The sequence below is a fragment of the Danio rerio genome, chromosome 9 (assembly GCF_052040795.2).
Source record: "Danio rerio strain M-AB ecotype USA chromosome 9, GRCz13ab, whole genome shotgun sequence".
Lineage (NCBI taxonomy): Eukaryota > Metazoa > Chordata > Actinopteri > Cypriniformes > Danionidae > Danio > Danio rerio.
Genome location: NC_141029.1, coordinates 27,360,330 through 27,380,055, shown reverse-complemented (window position 1 = coordinate 27,380,055; position 19,726 = coordinate 27,360,330). Strand labels below are relative to the sequence as shown.

Sequence of the window (19,726 nt, the reverse complement as noted above, 5' to 3'; positions counted from 1 at the left end):
AAGTTTGGTCATACGCTGTAAAAAAAATCTAATTATAGTCATCTGAACTTACATCAATCAAACTTACTCAAAATATGAAGTTAAACATTGTAAGGCTTTAAAAAATGTATTTGAAACCTGATTAAATTATTTAAATAAAGCAACATAAAAATATTTGTTGTTTTGAGTTTTTGTCAGTACATATTTATTTGTGTAATATTGTGTCATTACCATGTAACAGTATATGTTTTTTTTTAATGTAACAAAGATTTAACCTTATTGAAAACCTTTTCAAATTAGTGCTTAAAATGGCATAGTTTAATCAGTGCAGTCCTCTATTTTCTTATTATAACAAAGAGTGCTATATGTAAATAAGATATTAGTTTTATATTGTTAAGAGCAACATAATTATAACAGAGAAATAAATGAGTTAACTTCACTTTTTAAGCAGTCTCCATTCAGAATTTAAAAAAGGTTTTGTTTTTCATGCTGAGAATCATCAAACAGTGATGTTATACTTCCTTATCTAGGAAAATTGACAGGCTTATTTCTCAGAAATGTTGGTGTCTGCAAAATCAGAGATAAAAATTTTCAAGCACTTTACTGTTGTTCTTCAAAACCTGTCTGGTAACACTGCTTGAAGGGGGTGTTCATAAGACTGTCATGGCACTTTTTTACTTATTACATGACTCAATCATAAATATAATTGAGATTTTATTATTGCTTATAACAACTGTCAGTCTCAGTTGTGTCATTTTAAATGCAAAGAGATCATTAAAATTATATCTTTAATATTTTTCAGATCTTTTTTTTCAGGGGAACACAATGAATTTATCCTTTAAATGTCAGTAAAGTGTAAGTATTCTGTCAAATAATTTTGCAACAGCATTTAAAAACATATGTATGTATACTCATGTGCATTTATTTGTAGACTACACAAATTTATTTGTTTATACATACATTTTTTGTGGTTTCATTCTATTTGCATTCATTTTGTATTGTTTGAGAAATATGTTGTATAACACGCATTATCTTATTTTTTTTTTCCATTATAATTTTTCTCCCTCTATCAATGCTGAATAAATAATAATTGAGTTGACCTCGTTTTCAATATATTTCAATATATACATATTTTAGTATTGATTAGATATATAAGTTATGAGTCCATTGTGTTCAAAAGAAGCTCCAGACATACCTGATCTCTGTTACCCTGATCCCAGTTTAGTCATGGGAATGTTGATAAAGGCTTTTTAATTGAATTTTTCACATTTTTCAAATGTCTTGGACTTACTTTTGCTGTCTATTCTGATGAATTCCTTACCCAAAGTGAACTGACACATTAATTAAGCTACCCCTAAGCACTTTTTGTTTGATTTTGTAATTTTATATCATCCTTATTGTTATTTAATAACATTTTAACAAGTTCAATGTATACCACTGTATTTGATATCAAATAATATTAACAATGCTGTTACAAAAATTGTGACACTAATAGCCTCAAAACAATCATGTTTATGACAGATTTATGACAACTTGTTATGCCAAAGACAAAAACAGGTGATGAGGTATTATTCATTTGTTTATGTTGTATTGTTGTAACAAAGAAATCTCAAACAATGTTATCTTGGCATTTAAAATGCCAAAACAGAGTGAATGACACTTATTGACTGTTGTCAAAAGCATGCCTAAAACCTCATTCATATTCATGTTGTGTCATCAGTTATAAAACTTTATGAAACATTTCCTTCAGGTAAAGTGCTACTGTCTGTCTCCAGATTCTAGTATAGACCTCAGCATATTCATCACTCCCACAATCCTGTTCAATTAGAATATTTATCATATATTTTTAAAGTTTATCGTGAAATGTTCAGCACTCTCAGACTTGATTTACGGCTTATAAATGATAAATTTTACTGTCTACATTACATGACAAATACAAAATATTCATTTTTGTTGTTCTTTTAACTGCAACTGAATAACTAAAACTGACATTGTGTTTTTATTTTCTCAAAACATATGCAATAAAGCCATGTGCTTTCAATATTTAGTCGATAAAGACCTGTGTTAAATAAAGGTTTATTAGAATGATACGTTATACCCTATTCATTTATTTGATCTCACTGGGGTTTGTCATGCTTTCCTTTCCTCTCCATCTGAAATAAATGAGAATGAAGACACTTAAGAGCTCTGAAACATTTGACATACTGAATGAAACTAATCCAAATCACTAGTCATCATATTTCATAATGACCAGATAGCATTCTGGCTCCAACTACCTCAATTTATTTGGCTTCCAAATGGCTTTTGTGACATTTCTAAAGGAAAAAAAAACACTCTGTGATTCTAATCCAGATTTTCTTTCCAAAGGTGGATAAGCAAGTCATGAATTCTGGCCAGCTATTCTGTAGAAATACAGATACTGAGACCCAGAGTAGCACACACACACTTCCTTGCAGAATGAATGAAATTTGTATTGGATTTTCCCTCCTCAAATATACACAAGAGTGAATGGGATAATAATTGGCTGCCTTTTCCTTTTATTGAGAGAAAGCACTGTAAACTGTTTATATATTTTAGTACATTGCCTAACTTGAGCAGTTACTTCATAGTTCAATTGAAAGTCAGCTGATTTTTTTTTCATCTGAACCATTTTGAAATCTAATTCAAGATCATGTTTTAATGTAATAATGATGTATAGGAAGAAAAAAACTAATTTACTTTACAAAATACATTTACTAAGTGTCAGAGTTTATACCTAAATACTTATACTTTATACTTATACTTATTCTGAAAACATAGCCCTATATACACTTCTGGAGATCATGAATTATGTAGCCAGAAGTACGTATGGGTTTATTCGTCTAGGTGGCATTACGTACTGTATGGGTGCATACCAGCTGACCGCTTACATCCATATAGACGGCTTTCCCAGAGTTACCATTTTGTCCAGTAGCTCGCCGCATACATCGGCGGACTTGAGGCGCAGAGAGGAGTTGACAGGCATGACGGGAGTCTGGCAAAATAAAATGGGGTAAAATAAAAGCCAAAAAATAAGATTAACAAGTAAATACCAGGGTGATAATGTGGCAAAATCTAAAAACATGGTAAAAATCAGGGGACTTTACTTTTTCTAGATTTTTGTTTTGAAACACTGTCGGTTTGGTTTGGGGAAGTGAGTGGGCAGGCCAATCTGTGTTTTGAAAACACTATTGGTTGGGTTTAGAGAGGGAGGAGGGTGGTTCAGTCAATCACTAAGTCAATCAGTCGGCAGCGGCCTCTAGTGGATTTACATGAGAATAACACTCGTGCATACCTGAGATCTCAAAAAGCGTACACAGCAGTCTCTGATGGATTTGCGAAAACAAAAACAGCAAAAAAGTACCTCCTGGGATGTATTTGATGCTCTCCAGATATGTAAATAGGGCTACGTTTTCAGAATGAGCCTGGGTTGGTTAAATTATAAACAGAACAGCAGTATAATTTAACTTTGATAGTACAAATGAAAGTAATATACAAAGTTTTTAAATATGCATGATGTCATGATCACCAACGATCTAACCCTCATAGATCGCTGGTGAACATTCACACGGACTACAATCTTGTCTCTATATAAACTACAAGTCCTGTAATACAACACACACACAAACACCTATGATTAGACTCACACAGCTGAAGCTGCTCATGTATTGATTACACACACATATATATACAGCTCACTCTGACTGATTCTTGTTTGGTTATCACCCTGTAACACTACAAAGTGTTTCCTGGTATAGTTTACACATGTTCCGACCCTTGTTTTATCATTTACCCTGTCGGCCGCCTGTACGGACAATCTGCCTGTTACCTGATGATGGCTGCGTATTTCCTCAGTTAGTTGCGCCTGTTTTTGATCCTTGCTTGTTTGACCATGATTCTTAAGAAAACCTGCATAGGGATCCTCACTGTGTTGTCACTCCACTCCCTCGTGGTTACACGTGAAAGATGCATGATGTCAAAAAGGAATTGATGTAATTAAGTGGCAGAATTGATAAAAATCAAGACAAAAAAAGAGAAAAAGAATGTACACAAAATATTTTTATATATTAGAAAGAATAAAATGTTAATTTACACTTTATAATATCAAATTAAAAGTAAATAAAGGGGAACAAATAAAACATTAAATCAGCTTTAAAGTATTGTTTTTTTTTTTTATTTAAGAAAAAGAAACGAGTGCTGTGGTGATTAATAATGGCAGAATTTACACTATTTTAACATCATACTGCAAATTATAAAAGTAACATGCTATGTAAAATTTTACTGAATAAAAAAAGTCATTTTAAATCTAAAATCAAACAGAAAGTGCTCAGGGGTAGCTTAAATAATGTGTCAGTGCTCTTTGGGTAAGGGATTCATCAGAATAAACAGCAAAGGTCAGTCCAAGGCACTCAAAAAATGTTAAAAATATTTCAAAGTTTATAATTTTTTCTTTTAAAATGTAATATTTTTTCACATTTTTCGAGTGCCTTGGACTGACTTTTGCTGTAATATTAAATGTGCTTTAAAATATGCAAAACATTATGATGACGATGATAATAATAATAATAATGTTATTAAAAAATGTTTTTTTAAAACAAATGTGCATAAAGATCAAAAGAAATTTCCACTGAATTTTAATTATATTAACTAAAACGCATGACAATTAACCAGTAATATACTCAATTTTAATCATATATTAGAATATCAAGCCAGTTTTAATACATGCAAACAGAAAAAACAGCGTAACAATAATAATGTGACCTCTGAAAGTTTGTCCATATCTTCAGGTGCAAATCTGCTCGAGTCATGCAATAATTGTCTTCATTTGTGGTGTTTACATTACGATTACATCTAATCATCTCTCATCAGTAACACAGTTGTATACCACTTTTTACCTTTTTTTTTAAACAGCGCAGGATGTCTGGTGACTGTTTATATGACAGATCCCAGCAGCCTTTGTGTTTGAGATTGGCTCTATTGTAGTAGTTCATGAGGTTTAGTTAGTTTGGTTTGGCATCAGTCCTTCATTTTAGGGTTTCAAACTACTGTTTAGGTTTTGCGTAAACAATTGCATTGTTCGGTGTCAACCTTATTTTTACCTCCTTTCTTTTTTGAAAGTAGAATCGTGTCAACAGTTGGCCCTAAAAGTCGGACTCTCATGAATTCAAGCCAGGCTCTCATTGATACAGTAACAAAGCATGTTGAATGTTGCTGGCCGTTCGATTAAATCCTACAAACAATGTGGATTCTGGAATTTTAATTTGAGTTCTGACAGCTACTTATGATAATTGTGTGCTTGTTATTTCAAAGACGACACAATTGCGTTGGGAGTTGGTTTTTAATTTCATAATAAATGTCTGATTTATTATACTCTCTGCTTTTGTTCCCTATAATTATGTGTACATTTTATTTATCAAAGATGAGATTTATTTACAAATAATTAATGGATATTACAACAGCGTTTTTATTTCTTGGTGTGATTACGCAGACCATCGGAGTGATTTATAAAGTGGATATTTGAGTAAAGCTGTTGGCTTGCGGCTTGGGAACTGTAAGAACTGGATTAGACGCTTTTTTCGGCCCGTGGAAGCTAGAAAAAGAAAATACCAACAAGCCAAGGTCCATAGTGGTCTTGTGTGTGTGTTATCAGTGGAGTGCCAGTGAGGTGGGGGATACCGTGGCATTATACAGTGGTACTGAGATGAATAATGCCAGGCTTAGAAGATGTGCCCAAGCCAAGATTTGAAAAGCTTTGAAAGCTTCACCAGTAACAAGAGGAGGAGGAGGAGGAGGAAAAATAGCTCTCTGATTGTTCTTAAGAAAAAACATTTCTATATGCACTGTTCTGTTTGCTGTTATAAAGTAATTGTCTCCAATAGTTGCATTGATGGTTGATATTGTATTCATTTACTGCGTTTTCTTTTTAAGAGTCATTGGAAGAAAAGAATCTGCAATCAAGAACAAAAAATATAGAACGTAAAATAATCAGGGGCGGACTTAGTGATTTGGGGTCCCTAAGCAATTCCAGGTACCGGGCCCCAGCATTGAAACTCAAAACATTGTCTTTCTCATTTATTCATTCATTCATTTTCTTTTTGGCTTAGTCCCTTTATAATTCAGGGGTCGCCACAGCGGAATGAACTGCCAACTTATCCAGCGTATGTTTTTACACAGCGGGTGTCCTTCCAGCCACAACCCAACACTCCTGCATTCACACACATACACAGCCAGTTTAGCTTCATTGACCTTCTCTATAGATATTTTCTTTGTCTGCAAATAAGTTTTTTTTTGTAAATAAACTTAAATATTTAAATAAACATATTTAAAGTATATTTTATGTATTTTAATATTTAAATAAACCTTCATCTTCTTAATGTAAAATTAAATGCAATAAATTCACAAATTATGTATAGTTAATTAGCCATTTATTGCATTAGATTTTAATATTAATTAAAATTAATTATTAATAATAATAATAATTAATATTAATATTACTAATAATAATTAATAATAATTAATTAATTAATAATACAACATGTAAACAAATTTAGTTCAAAATCAATAATATAATGATAACTGATCTTGTCACCATTTTTCATATAAATTGAATTACTGCTGTTTGGGAATCCGTGTGCCATTACGCACTCTACCTACTTCTACCTAAGCTCTACACTGACTACTGACAGACTTGGAGTGTCTGAAGCGCTCACACCCCACGCATGTGCAGTCCGGAAGGAACTGTCCACTATTCATGAACGCCCCCAGTTTTGAAAATAAGTAATAATGTTAAAAACCTTTACATTTATAGACCGATTTTACAACATATGTATAAAAGAGCTATATGATTAATATGGGCTTCTTGGCATTGGCGGGGCCCCCTAATTTCCCTGGGTCCTAAGCTGCTGCTGCTTGCCTCCCTTATTGGTTAAGTCCTGCCCTGAAAATAATACAACTATAGCATCCACATCATTGCACAATACACACTACTATGCATATACAAACAGTTTCGAAAGTGATTCCAATAATTAGCTGTTATCTGTCTGTCCAGACGTAATAAAAGAGGCAAATTAGCACAAAAGCAAAATTCCAAGAGGTGATGGGAGAAGACTTTGTGTATCAGTTCAAAAAAACTACATCAGCAGCTGATTTTTCAACCCAGCCTCATTGGAAATTTGTGCATCGTCCTACTATTTTCAGTAAGGTAAAAAATGTTGCTACATGTACAATTCATGGCATGTTTCAGATTTCAAAATCCACTAGAGGGCACCGTCGACATATTTGCAAATCTGAAATACACTACTTACAGTAGGGTACACTTTGTTGCATGTTTTAGATGCAAATAAATCCTTCTGTACATGAGATGAAAAGTCAGGGCTTTTTTGTACTGATCGCCAGTGAACCACTGACCTAAACCCTTACCTTAACCCAGAAGTGCCCAAAGTAGGGCCTGTTGGCTAAAGTTGGTAACCCTTGGCATGCATTACCAGACTCAACCCTACATTGTACATCATACAAAGTGAGCTATCAAGCAAAATTACCACATCAGAAAAGTTGTCCATATGGAGATACAAAGGTGAGGCAAACCTATTCAATTACAAATCATCAACACTGTTCAGTTTTGTGGTGTTTTTTTTTTTTTTTTTTTTTTTTGGTGTTTTGCAAAGAATTGTACGAAAATAATACTTATTTCATCTACAATAATTCCCAGTAAGCATCATAAGTGTGAAAAGGAACAAAAGTTGCTGGTGTTATATGTACAGCATTCATTTGACATAGAAAGCATGGGTTTTTGTGGTTTCACAAAAATGTAGGCTAAAGCATGTATTTCAAATGAGCCTGTGTTCTCATTTTATTGACATCAATCGCAGTGTATAAAATAATGTAAATTAGGTCCACAATTAGAATATCCACTGCACAACACTCACAATCTTTGAAGTATTGTCTTTTTATCAATCAATTTTTCATAAGTTTTGAGTGATCAAATATATTAATTAATATATTAATTTAAGTTTTAAAATTGATAACTTAAAAAATAATCATCTATTTGTATTGACTTTCAAAACTGAATGGATTTATTGATATTGTTCCTCTTTGCACACTGTTTTGGTTATTTTGTAGACTCTTAGAATAATTATTGGTTATTAATAACAATAGTATTTAATTTCATTATACTCTAGTTTTCATATATAGTGCAAAAAGCCATTTATTTAGATTTCTAGTAAACCTCCAAGCAAGCACTCCTCATGTTTCGAAATGCTTGACTGGTTCAGGGTTTAACTAAAGGCCAGTATCTGCTGTACAGTATCTGAGGTGATTTTGTCAAGTGCATGGTTTCCTACTGAAATTGCTGCCACTCTTTACCTCTAACATCTGCTTCCATTAAAAGCCACTCAGAATGGTAATTTAGTGACCTGCTGAGCCCTGAAGCCATCTCTACTAAAGCACACCTGTGCTTTTCTAAGAGTATAATGGGATCAGGACTATTAGCCGGCAATTAGAGATTGTTTAAACCTGAAGTATTACCAGATCACATTACGGCCACTGGCTAACACTGAAACAAGTTCACAAGTGCAAGTCATCCAGACATAAATGGAAACCTTTTTAATGCTTATTTATATTCGCCTTATTTTTTTGAATTGTTGCATAATTGCCCTTGTGGTGACATAATAATATATGGGCAGTTTTGTTATAAATTTAATTGTGAAGAAATATTTAATATCTGGTGCCAGAAAGTAGCCATAAAATAAAACTAACCCACATAGCAAAATTTCTCTGGCCCAGATCTGGCCCACATAATCTGCTTTTGCCTGGCCCACATGCCGCAGTGAATTATGGTACATGATTGGACCAATTCTGGCTGGATTCAGCCAAGTTAATAACCCATAACTGGGCCAGATATGTTGGTGCGTCATGACTGCAATGAGTTTGATAAACCAATGAAGCATTTTGCTTTATGGCCACACTTTTTCTCGAAGCAACACGATTGGTGGATTTTTTTCTTTACTCAAACATAATTTAAATTTGCTTTAAAAGTGGGTCAAGATAGGCCAAACTTACGTGGCCCACATATTACATTTTATATTAGGACCAAGTCTTGTGTGCGCCACCTCTGTGAAACCCGTTCCATGTTTGGCCCACATGCTGTATGCTAATGCTGGGCGAATACCTGCTGTGCCAGCTTTATGCCATATCTGGGCCAGAATTCTTTGCTACCTGAGAAATGTTTTAACAAAAACCTGAATATTTATTCCATACATATTACTCTTTTTATTTACAAAATCAAAAAATAATATAAAATATAAATATATATATTATATAAAAGATTGTTTTAAAGGCCCTTTAATTATTATGTTATGGTCTGGGTTGAAAAGAAAAAAAAATCATGTTTCATGCTTTTTAAGCTTTTTATAAATGTTTTATGACACATGACCCTTCATTTACAAGGTCTAGTTAGAGACAGACAACACTTATGTGAAAAGTAAAGCTAAGTAGGCTAGGTGACATAAGTGATCCTTGAAGCAGCCTTTTAAGATTTTAAAACATGTTTGACTAAACATTTATATAAAGAGACATTGTGCACCGTGCGAATTTGATAACTTTTGACTGACCCATGTGGATTATTAAATCGTACACACTCAAACACAGAAACCATGAAAAACATGTCCAAGAACTTACTTCATTTTCACTTACGGAACCAAATTGGCCTCTGCAACACCCTGCAGCTGTTAACATACCGTGAAATGCTCGAACTGGGCCAACGACAGGAAGAAACAAGTATTTGACCATCGACTTGATAACGCCATTTTCTGTCTACGAGGGGGTGAAAAAGTTCAGAAAAACATTCAATTACGCAGGGATAGAGTAAAATTACTGATGTGCATTTAAATGGTTCTGATTATCAAAACATGTTATTGTACACTCAACCTGTCAGTGGGCGATAAGTCAACATTTTGAGTGTTCTGTTTGCTTTGAAAACCACGTGTCAACGTGCACAAAATACCCAGTTAAAATGTCGACATGCCGCCCTCTAGTGTTCAGATTAATATTTTTCCCAGAAAGGAAATATCTACGATGTGGGTTTAATGAAATGTTTTTTTATTGGAAAAAAATAAATAAATAAATAAAAAAATAAAATAAAAAGAATAAATAAATAAATAAATAAATAAATAAATGATGTGTTCAATTCAATGTCAATAAAAATTGAGCCATAAAGCCATGAAATATGGGTTTAATACTATATTACAAAAATGACAATGAGGCAGAAATAATAATGAAATATTATTTTAATCAACTAAACAACCAAACAAATAAATACATAGCCTACGTACATACATGCATGCATGCATGCATACATACATACATACATACATACATACATACATACATACATACATACATACATACATACATACATACATACATACATGCATACATACATACATACATACATACATACGTACATACATACATAAATATACATACATACATTAAGTCAGTATTATTAGCTCCCCTTTAATTTTTTTTTCTTTTTTAAATATTTACCAAATTATGTTTAACTCAGCAAGGACATTTTCACAGTATGTCTGATCATATTTTTTCTTCTGGAGAAAGTCTTATTTGTTTTATTTTGGCTGGAATAAAAGCAGTTTTTAATAATAATAAAAAAAACATTTAAGGACAAAATTAATAGCCCCTTTAAGCTAAATTTATTGTGTTAGACTACAGAACAAACAATCATTATGCAACAACTTGCCTAATTACCCTAACCTGCTTAGTTAACCTAATAAACCTAGTTAAGCCTTTAAATGTTACTTTAAGCTGTAAAGAAGTGTCCTGAAAAATATCTAGTCAAATATTATTTAATGTCATTATGGCAAATAAAATAAATCAGTTTTTGGAAATGAGTTATTAAAACTATTATGTTTAGAAATTTGCTGAAAAAAAATCTCTCTGTTAAACATACACTAGGGAAAAAATAAACAGGGGGATAATAATTCAGGGGGGCTAATAATTCTAACTTTAACTGTACATACATACATACCTACATACATAGATCTATACGTACATACATACATACATTATGGAACCAAATGGCCTCTTAGCCTCAGGCCACTAGTTTATTATACTACTATAGTTTATACTATATATTTTTAATGAAAATGTAAAGATGCAGCACGTTATCATTTATTGTAAGTACAGTATGTGATATAATAATAATAATATTATTATTAATAATAATAAATAAATAAATAAATAAATAAATAAGAAAAATGTCTAAGTTGTCGTGTTTTTGATGACAGAATAAACTCTTTTTAAAACTTTTTAAAATGAAAGGTAAAAAATGTAGCCACGAGATGGCAGTAAAAGCTTGATTATACCTGCTTTCTCGTTTGTTACATGAATGCTGTAATTTAGATATTGTGAAAAAACCACACATTTAGTTGCACAAATGCCTAGAATGTTGAAAATATAACGATTGCAAATGAAAGGTAATTTGTTCTTTTGTTTCTTTCTTTGTTTCTGCATAACATAAATGATTACAACATCTCTCCATTCCATTAGATGAATCAGAATAATGTACAAGATTTTTTTGTACCACTTTATCAATAGAAAAACAACTCACTGACTTCTGTTTCTTCGGTTTATTTCGTTCTTATTACAAATAAATAAACCAGCATAATTTATTTTGATATAGATTTTATTTCTTAAAGCGGCATCATATTGTAAATCAAGCCTAAAAAATAACTTAAAAGATTTTAGGTTAAATATTTGGTGATTAATCTATCACAAGTCACATGGGTGTCTGCGCCATAGACTGCGCTAGTACATTTGTTTTGTATTAAAGTGATCTGATTGGCTCTGACACCTGCATTGGCGCCTAAAGTTTTTCAACTTCTGCCGCCAGCACGACGCCGTAATTGAGAAGCGTTCACAGTGCAAGACACCAAACCCAATAACCATATCTGTATTTCCAGAAGGTTGGTAAACAGTGATTTAAACAATGATGACCTTGGTTTTACTGTATCAATTTGAATCTAACTTCTCACTCCTTATAATTGCGGGCAAAGTGGATGTTTTGCAGCACATAAACTGCATTCTCGAAATGTCAACAACGTAAACCATACTTCTCCAGGACTCAACTACAACTACGATGTCAAGATAAACATTGTCCGTGGGCATTGAAGGCAAAATAATGCTATTTTTTCAAACCTAAGGTAAGCATTGACTCACTCACTAATTTCAGGCAGTTCAGAATCAGCTCTTTCTTTTGTAGTCAATAAGTCCATTTAGCTTTTATTTTGATCTCTGTAACTATGCAGTCCTTTTACATTCACAAATAGCTACACTATAGACCACATAAAAGGCAATATTCTAAAAAAAAAAAAAGGCATAGTATGGTCACTTAAGAGTAGACACGGGCCGGTGTCCTGACATTTTATCCTGCTCATTAGATTATGCTACCAACACTGAATTTGAATGGTTGAGGTTGGGGTTAGGTAGGTTAGGGTGATATTACAGCTATATCACACTACTCCACATTATAATTTACACTAGTAGCAAAATCTGATGGGTATCATTTATTGTGTCATCAAAATGTGCTACTTTACTTTTTAAATGGGAGGTAGGACAAACTCACAAGATAGGACTAATCAACAGAACACTTGTTTAAGATACTAACAATATGATATCCTTGAATTAAAATTTCACTGTATTATGATTACTGCACCAAAATATCCTCTTTTTAAATGTCTGTGTAAAAAAAAAAAATTGCCCAAGTGAAGATACAGTATATTTTATTTTAAGAAAAATTTCTAAAAAAATATCTTGCAATATTAATAATAATTTATTGACCTCTGCTATCTTCATTAGTAATTAAAAACATTAATTTCTTTGCAACTTGAAAAGACATCTTTGGATATCTTTCTTTTCTTTGGATATACAGTAAGCCACGGCACTGGTAAGGTCTAAACCAGGGGTGGGCAAACTCAGTCCTGGAGGGATGGTGTCCTGCACAGTTTAGCTCCAGCTCTAATCACACACACCTGCTTATAGATTTCTAGTGATCTTGAAGACACTGATTAGTTTGTTCAGGTGTGTTTGACTAGTGTTGGAACAAAACTCTGCAGGGACAACGGCCCTTGAGGATCAAGTTTGCCCATGCCTGGTCTAAACTAAAGCGTGCTTGGATGTTGGTGCATAAGTGATTTGTTTTTCAAATATTTCCTAAATCATGGGCTGTCCAGTAGCTTGATGTGAATGGTCTTTTTTGCTGAAGATACTGTTAAAAATTCCTTCATTGATTCATTTTCTTTTCGGCTTAGTCCATACACACACACACATACACTATGGACAATTTAGCTTAACCAATTCACCCATTTGGACTTGTGCGGGAAACCGGAGCACCTAGAGGAAACACGGGGAGAACATGCAAACTCCACACAGAAATGCCAACTGACCCAGCCGAGGCTCAAACCAGCGACCTTCTTGCTGTGAGGCGATTGTGCTACCCACTGCGCCACCGTGCTGCCCCTGTTATAAATTATATTTAGTTATTATAAACTAAATAAAATAACATGGAAAAACACATTTAAAACCCATACATATACCTGAATGGTATAACAGAATTTTTTGGTGGGTTTAAAACCTTGACTTTTCCAAACCGCAGTACTCCTTGAAACCGGCTATTATCCTATGCTATTATCCCATGCCAACTTAAAAGTTGAGAAAGCTAAACTTCCACACAGCAGGGGGAGCCCATCATCCTCTGATCTTCTGCGCACATTTAAACAAACACTGTACAACATATCGCACTGCACATCCAAATGTTAATCTAAACAGATCATTTAGAAACAGAATATGCATGAAAACACTAAATAGCTGATCTTTCATTCAATTAAAAATAATGACAAATTACCATAAGAAGGAGATGCTCGTCATCTTAACAAGAGATCTTCTCCTTCAGTGGAGCACAGCACTTCAGAATGAAGATCTTAATGAGGGTTTTTGGGGTAAAGAGACACTAGAGCACATCTCTAGAACTAAACCCCTGCTTCACCCTTTAGTAGAGAGTGCAGAAGTGATGTCAGATTCGTGTAATGAGGTAGTTTCCACCGCCACCTTAATGAGATTTTCTTGGCAGCACTTATGGCTTCATCTAATGCAACATAATGCTGAACGCAAGACCCCCTATTGATGCACGATGATGTAATACATGATGCAATCGTGTGTAAGGCTTTGACCAGATTTTATAAAAGTTAAGGCCTAGGGATATTGGTGGAAAATTATGCCGTTGGGAGAAAATGTGCCTCGTACGACTTTATATTAAAGTGGATCTGAGAAAATATAACTTGATAGCCTACTTGTTTCTGGCATTGTGCGTGCACTGCGATAAAGAAACCTTTTGATTTCTGAAATGTATAAAGAGGCCACTTTGTGGCTAATACAATAAAAGATGCAATCAAGTCATTATATGTTGTTTAAGATTGCTCTATTGTTAAATTGAGGTTTATCCAGCTGAATGTTGCTATAAATAGTGGTGTTCTTTGTGAGATTGAACTGTACGTTTGAAAGGGGGAGTGAAAAGCTCTGAAGCCATGTGCCATTTTAAACCTTCCTTTTATGTGGCTTTTTACTCCATGTAGTCACACATGAAGGCTGGCACCACATGGATCAAAGATACAAGTCCTTTTTTCAGACTTTAAAGTGCTTTACAGTTTACAGCAGCCTATATGTGTGTGTGTAAATACTTGGAGCTTCAGAGTTCCATTTTAAAAGTTTACACATCCGGAAGAAAGTAGTTCCTCATACAAAGGGGTTTTTAAGACTCTCCATGTTTGATGTTGTTTTTATATACACGATTATGCCATCAAACTGTTGTATAAACGCAATATCACACTCGTAGCAGTGCGATATGGCTGTATATCGGCACTGGTGGAGGCACTTGTGCGATATACAGCCATATCACACTGTATATATATATATATATATATATAAATATATATATATATATATATATATATATATATATATATATATATATATATATATATATATATAGTGTAAATGGATGTATTTATATTATATCAAAATAGCTATTATTTTTACAGAAGTAATATTATAAACATAGAAAGCCTATCAAATGCAAGTAAAGTAATGTTTTAAATAACCTTTATAAAAATAGTATCGGTAATAGTATTAGTGAAAATGGTAATAAAATTACTGTTCCATCATCATTCAGCATAATAGAGAAATGTTCAGACCCATACTTACAGTATATATATATATATATATATATATATATATATATATATATATATATATATATATATATATATATATATATATATATTTATATATATTGTAAGTATGGGTCTGAACATTTCTCTATTATGCTGAATGATGATGTAAACAAATATATTATTTTATATATATATAATAATATATTTGTTCTGCCAAATGGGTAAAACCTGGTGATTTGGAGTAGCAAAGTAATAAAAAGATATAAATATGACAATAATAAATTAGTGCATGGCTGCACTGTGATCCTTATATACAACATATCTGATTGGCTGATAACGGCAATAACGGCACTTTTACAGCCTCTTCACCCTTGTGTATTACTCCACCCACACAGAATGACAGCAGAAAAATCTCACTTTAGTTTGACAAATATTGCTACTTTTGGATAACAAAATGTACTTTTGAGGCTTTTTTAGGTGAAAATGTAGTGGTTTAGATTGCAATGCAGTTTACTTTTAAGGATAGTGGCTATTTTAAATATTTCTAATTTCAGAGATTCAGCTCATCAGCAGTTATCAGCTTGTTATACAGAGCAGAGCAAAGAAAGTTGATGTTCCACAACAAGATGGCGACAGAGACAGCATAATAAGCCCTTAGGGCGAAAAACAGCGTTTTCTACAGCTAAACGATTCATTATAATCAGGTAAGTAATATTCTAAGTCGATCTCTCTCTTTTGTATTTCATAGTGTTGTATTTATACTAGTAATCTGGTTCGATTCGCTTTGCCTTTTTTGGAGATAATTATTGTAATATCCCGATTGCAACAGAGAAACACTGGGAAATCTCTGCAGACAGATGACATTTCATGTCGTTCAGCCTTATAATCTTAAAATATGAGCAAAATCACCTGTCTTGTCATTACTTTAGACATAACGCTAGAGAATCATTCAAATACTAGCTATAGTGATGTTTTTGAACTGTCAATGGTTTTAGCTGTTCTGACATCAGCTGCGAATGAATGGCGGAGTAAGTAGTTCCTCGTACAAATGGATTTTTGAGACTCTGTGTTTGATCTTTTTTTATAATACACAATTATGCAGTTGAACTGTTGCATAAACACATTATCACACTTGTCGCAGTGCGATATGGCTTCATATCCTCATGACTCCCACCAGTGCCAATATACAGCCATATCACACTTTTACTCAAGTGACATTGCTCATATATCAAACTAGTAAGTGGCTCACTGCAAATGTTAATGCAGGCACACTTTACATTAGCATTTTTTAACTGAATTGAATATGCAATTGTGCCTGCATTAAAATTTGCAGTGAGCCCCATACCAGTTTGATTGCAGCCACTATATACTAAATACTCAGTTTGCTTCTGTGCACAGTAGATCAGTTTAAACAGTTCCAGTGGCTCTATCTTAAAAATAGAGGAATTATCATACATCCATTGTAACATTAAAGGTGTCAATGTGCCCCAGGGCATGTGCTGGTGTTTTTTAAGCTATTTATAAATGGCAGAATGTGTGCTAAGATGATGGGAGACATGTGTTCGGCTAACCCCATTCCTTCTAAGCCGCGAACTAAAGAGTGTGATGAGGATGGGATAAGAGCAGCCGTGCCTTTGCTGCAGGGTTTGCTGTTTCAGCTGTGGGGGATCCAGCTCTATAGATGACATCTGAGCGCAACTTGCTTAACACGCAGGACAGGCATTTTTCTGTAACCACATGTCCTTTGTGACTTTTACCGTAAGCTAATTTCCATGAGATTTAAAAGACTCTTCACACAAAGACGAAAATTCTCTCAACCCTAATGTCATTACTGGGCGCATGAACAATATGTGCCAGTGGGGACATTTTTGCAAATTTGATATTATGTTGCTTTTTGCACATTTCGCAGTGAAAGTGCTTATTGATGGAGCTAAAACACGTTTCTTTTTTCAGAAACGTTAACAGTAGAGTTTGAAATGCAGATTGTTTTTTTGTGCCCCTAAAATTATCATATTGTCCCACATATTGAATTTAGAATGTACCGAAATTAGAATGAAACTGCAAGAATTTCAAAGCCGAAATTGATTTGCTTTATTCCTCACTATGGAAACCAATATTGGAATAAGTTCTAAAGCCTTTTAAAAACTCTATGGAAGCATTTGAGATATTCTAAACCCATATTTAGAAAATATTCTAAAGGGTAAACATGATTGGCACTACTGATGTAACAGATCACAAATCTCACAGTTTGGACCTTGTTTTGGATAATTTTTCTCAAAAAAGGAAGGAAACAAATGTAATTTTGGTTTTAACAAACAGAACTTAGGACCTGTAATTTTATTTAAAATAAAATAAAGAAATAATCAGCTGAATAAAAATAAATTGTAAAATTTACAGTACTGTAAAAAATTCACTGTTACTACTACTACTACTACTATTACTGTTGCTACTAACAATAAATTTCTGAATCTAACATTATAATTTGTACAAACCATATTTATTTTATTAAAATTTTCACTAAATGATTTATTCACTCATAAAACTTCATGTTTTATTGCCAGATGGATCATTTTAAAAAAATTAATTAATGGCATATTTTTGATGCCTGGTTGTGACCAACTTTTGGTTAGATAATGTAATTGCTGCCTACAACTTTCGTTTTTAAGCGTCGTTAAATGCATATGATTGTGATTGTAATCTTTACCATAAACATCAGTGGTTATATCTAAACTATAAACTGTTAACCCAGTACGTCTGTGTTATTTGACTGTTTGTAACTTCGTAACTAACTCAAAAGACTCAATCTCTGTCTTGAGTTTTGCATTTTTCGAACACAGATTTGAATGCAGTGATTCGAAGGATAAATAAACATATGCAAATCACTATCATGTATTTTTTTTAGTGTGTGGTTGTTGAGATCCTGATCTTTTAATGAAACTGGACAGTGATGTTAGTCAGATATTAGATATTATTAGGGATTTTTTATATATATATAAATGCATAACCCCTAATAAATAAAGGACTAAGCCAACGGAAAATAAATGAATCCATTTATAGCGAATGTCACCTTCTCATCTCTGCTTTGAAACAAAGCATGTTTCAGTGGACACAAGTGCAACATTGTATCAGATGAGCTTCTGAGTAAGTTTACTATATTGGGAAAACCATACATACACTGTACAAAATGCTGGGTTCCTTACAATTCCTTCACGTTGTCCCAACACAAATCAACATCAACTTGTTTTTGCAAATTGTGGATTGGACATAAAACAATTAAAATACCCCCATATTAAAATACAATTATTTTAAGCAAAAAGTATTTTTTTGCGTGTACTGAGATATGTGTGTGCAAATGTTAAAGTGAATTAGTTTAAATTAGGTGAAGAAACATTGCACTGTGCATTACACCATACTAAAGTGATTAATATTGTATTGATAATTTGACCTGTAATCATAACTTGCATGAAAAGGAATCAAAGTTGGTGGAATTTTACTGCATCTATGGTGTTGATGTCTGCAGAAATGTGCAAGAAGTTTGAGTTTTGCAACAAACAAATTTCTATAAACCTGGGTACACAAAACACAAAAGTAAATAATTTGAATAATGTTGCGTGTTTAGTGCTTCTGTTTTTATCTGCGTGGTTACATTGCTGAATTTTTCTGACTGATAAAAATCTGTATTTGAAAAACTATTTTGATAGTTCTGTAAAATAAATAATAGAATTTTGGTGTTACCTTGTAGAATCTATCAAATTCCCCATGAAATGTTAATAATACAATAAGCAGGACCATAAGAAATGTTTTTTAATACAGACCTAAATCAGCTTACAAATCTTTTTTACATGTACTTCACAAGACAATGTAATAAAAGTTTTTTAATAAAATAATCTTTACTTACAAGTTTACATACTCTTAATTCTTAAATCTGTTTTACTAATGAATTACCTTGCTTCAAAATAGACACACACATCTTACATCTGTGTGTTATTATCAGGATGACTCATGGCTGTTTTTATGGTTTGTAAAAGGTGTTCCAAGAGACCTTTGTTTATCTCGAGGAATCAAACTGTTAAGTGTATTTCAGACAAATCTTCCTGCTTATGCACATTTTTGTTTTTCCAGCATCTTTTGCATATTTGAACCTTTCCAGCAGTGCCTGTCAATTATTTATTTAACAGTATTCAGAGTTACTTAAAATGTGACGTATATGCTATTACTTTAATTTCAGTGCTCTATCTTTAATGTTTAACTGACTAGCAGAAGACACAAACTACTATCCAGTTGTGCAGAAAGGAAATGTAACACTAAACAACATCCTAATTCTGTCTGGAAACATGCTAACAACGTGCTAATGAATGTTAAAACATGTTAACAACATGCTAATTAATGATATAAATAGGCTTACAGTGACGTTAATTTATACTAAAATCATGCTAGGAAACATGCTGATTTGTACGAGAAAGATAGTAAAGCTAATGACAGAAACATGC

General features: G+C 33.0%; 2 long non-coding RNA genes across 3 annotated transcripts in view; one reads left to right on the top strand and one right to left on the bottom strand.

Moving 5' to 3' along the window:
• Nucleotides 1-164: 164 nt before the first annotated feature.
• Nucleotides 165-10,012, bottom strand: LOC141376134 (uncharacterized). Of its 2 annotated transcripts, none has more exons than XR_015499434.1 (4): nt 9,922-10,012; nt 9,673-9,807; nt 2,859-2,992; nt 165-2,132 (listed from the first exon to the last, which is right to left on the bottom strand). It is a non-coding gene; the product is annotated as an uncharacterized LOC141376134 (long non-coding RNA). The 2 variants fall into 2 exon arrangements; XR_015499435.1 differs by having other exon boundaries at nt 1,027-2,132; nt 2,889-2,992.
• A 1,858-nt stretch (nt 10,013-11,870) lies between these two features.
• The window catches only part of LOC141376133 (uncharacterized), a 49,819-nt gene continuing 41,963 nt past the window's right edge, over nt 11,871-19,726 (top strand). The window contains exons 1-3 of the long non-coding RNA XR_015499439.1: nt 11,871-11,975; nt 12,066-12,212; nt 15,791-15,940. This is a non-coding gene — a long non-coding RNA (uncharacterized LOC141376133). The remainder of the gene's footprint in view (nt 11,976-12,065; nt 12,213-15,790; nt 15,941-19,726) is intronic.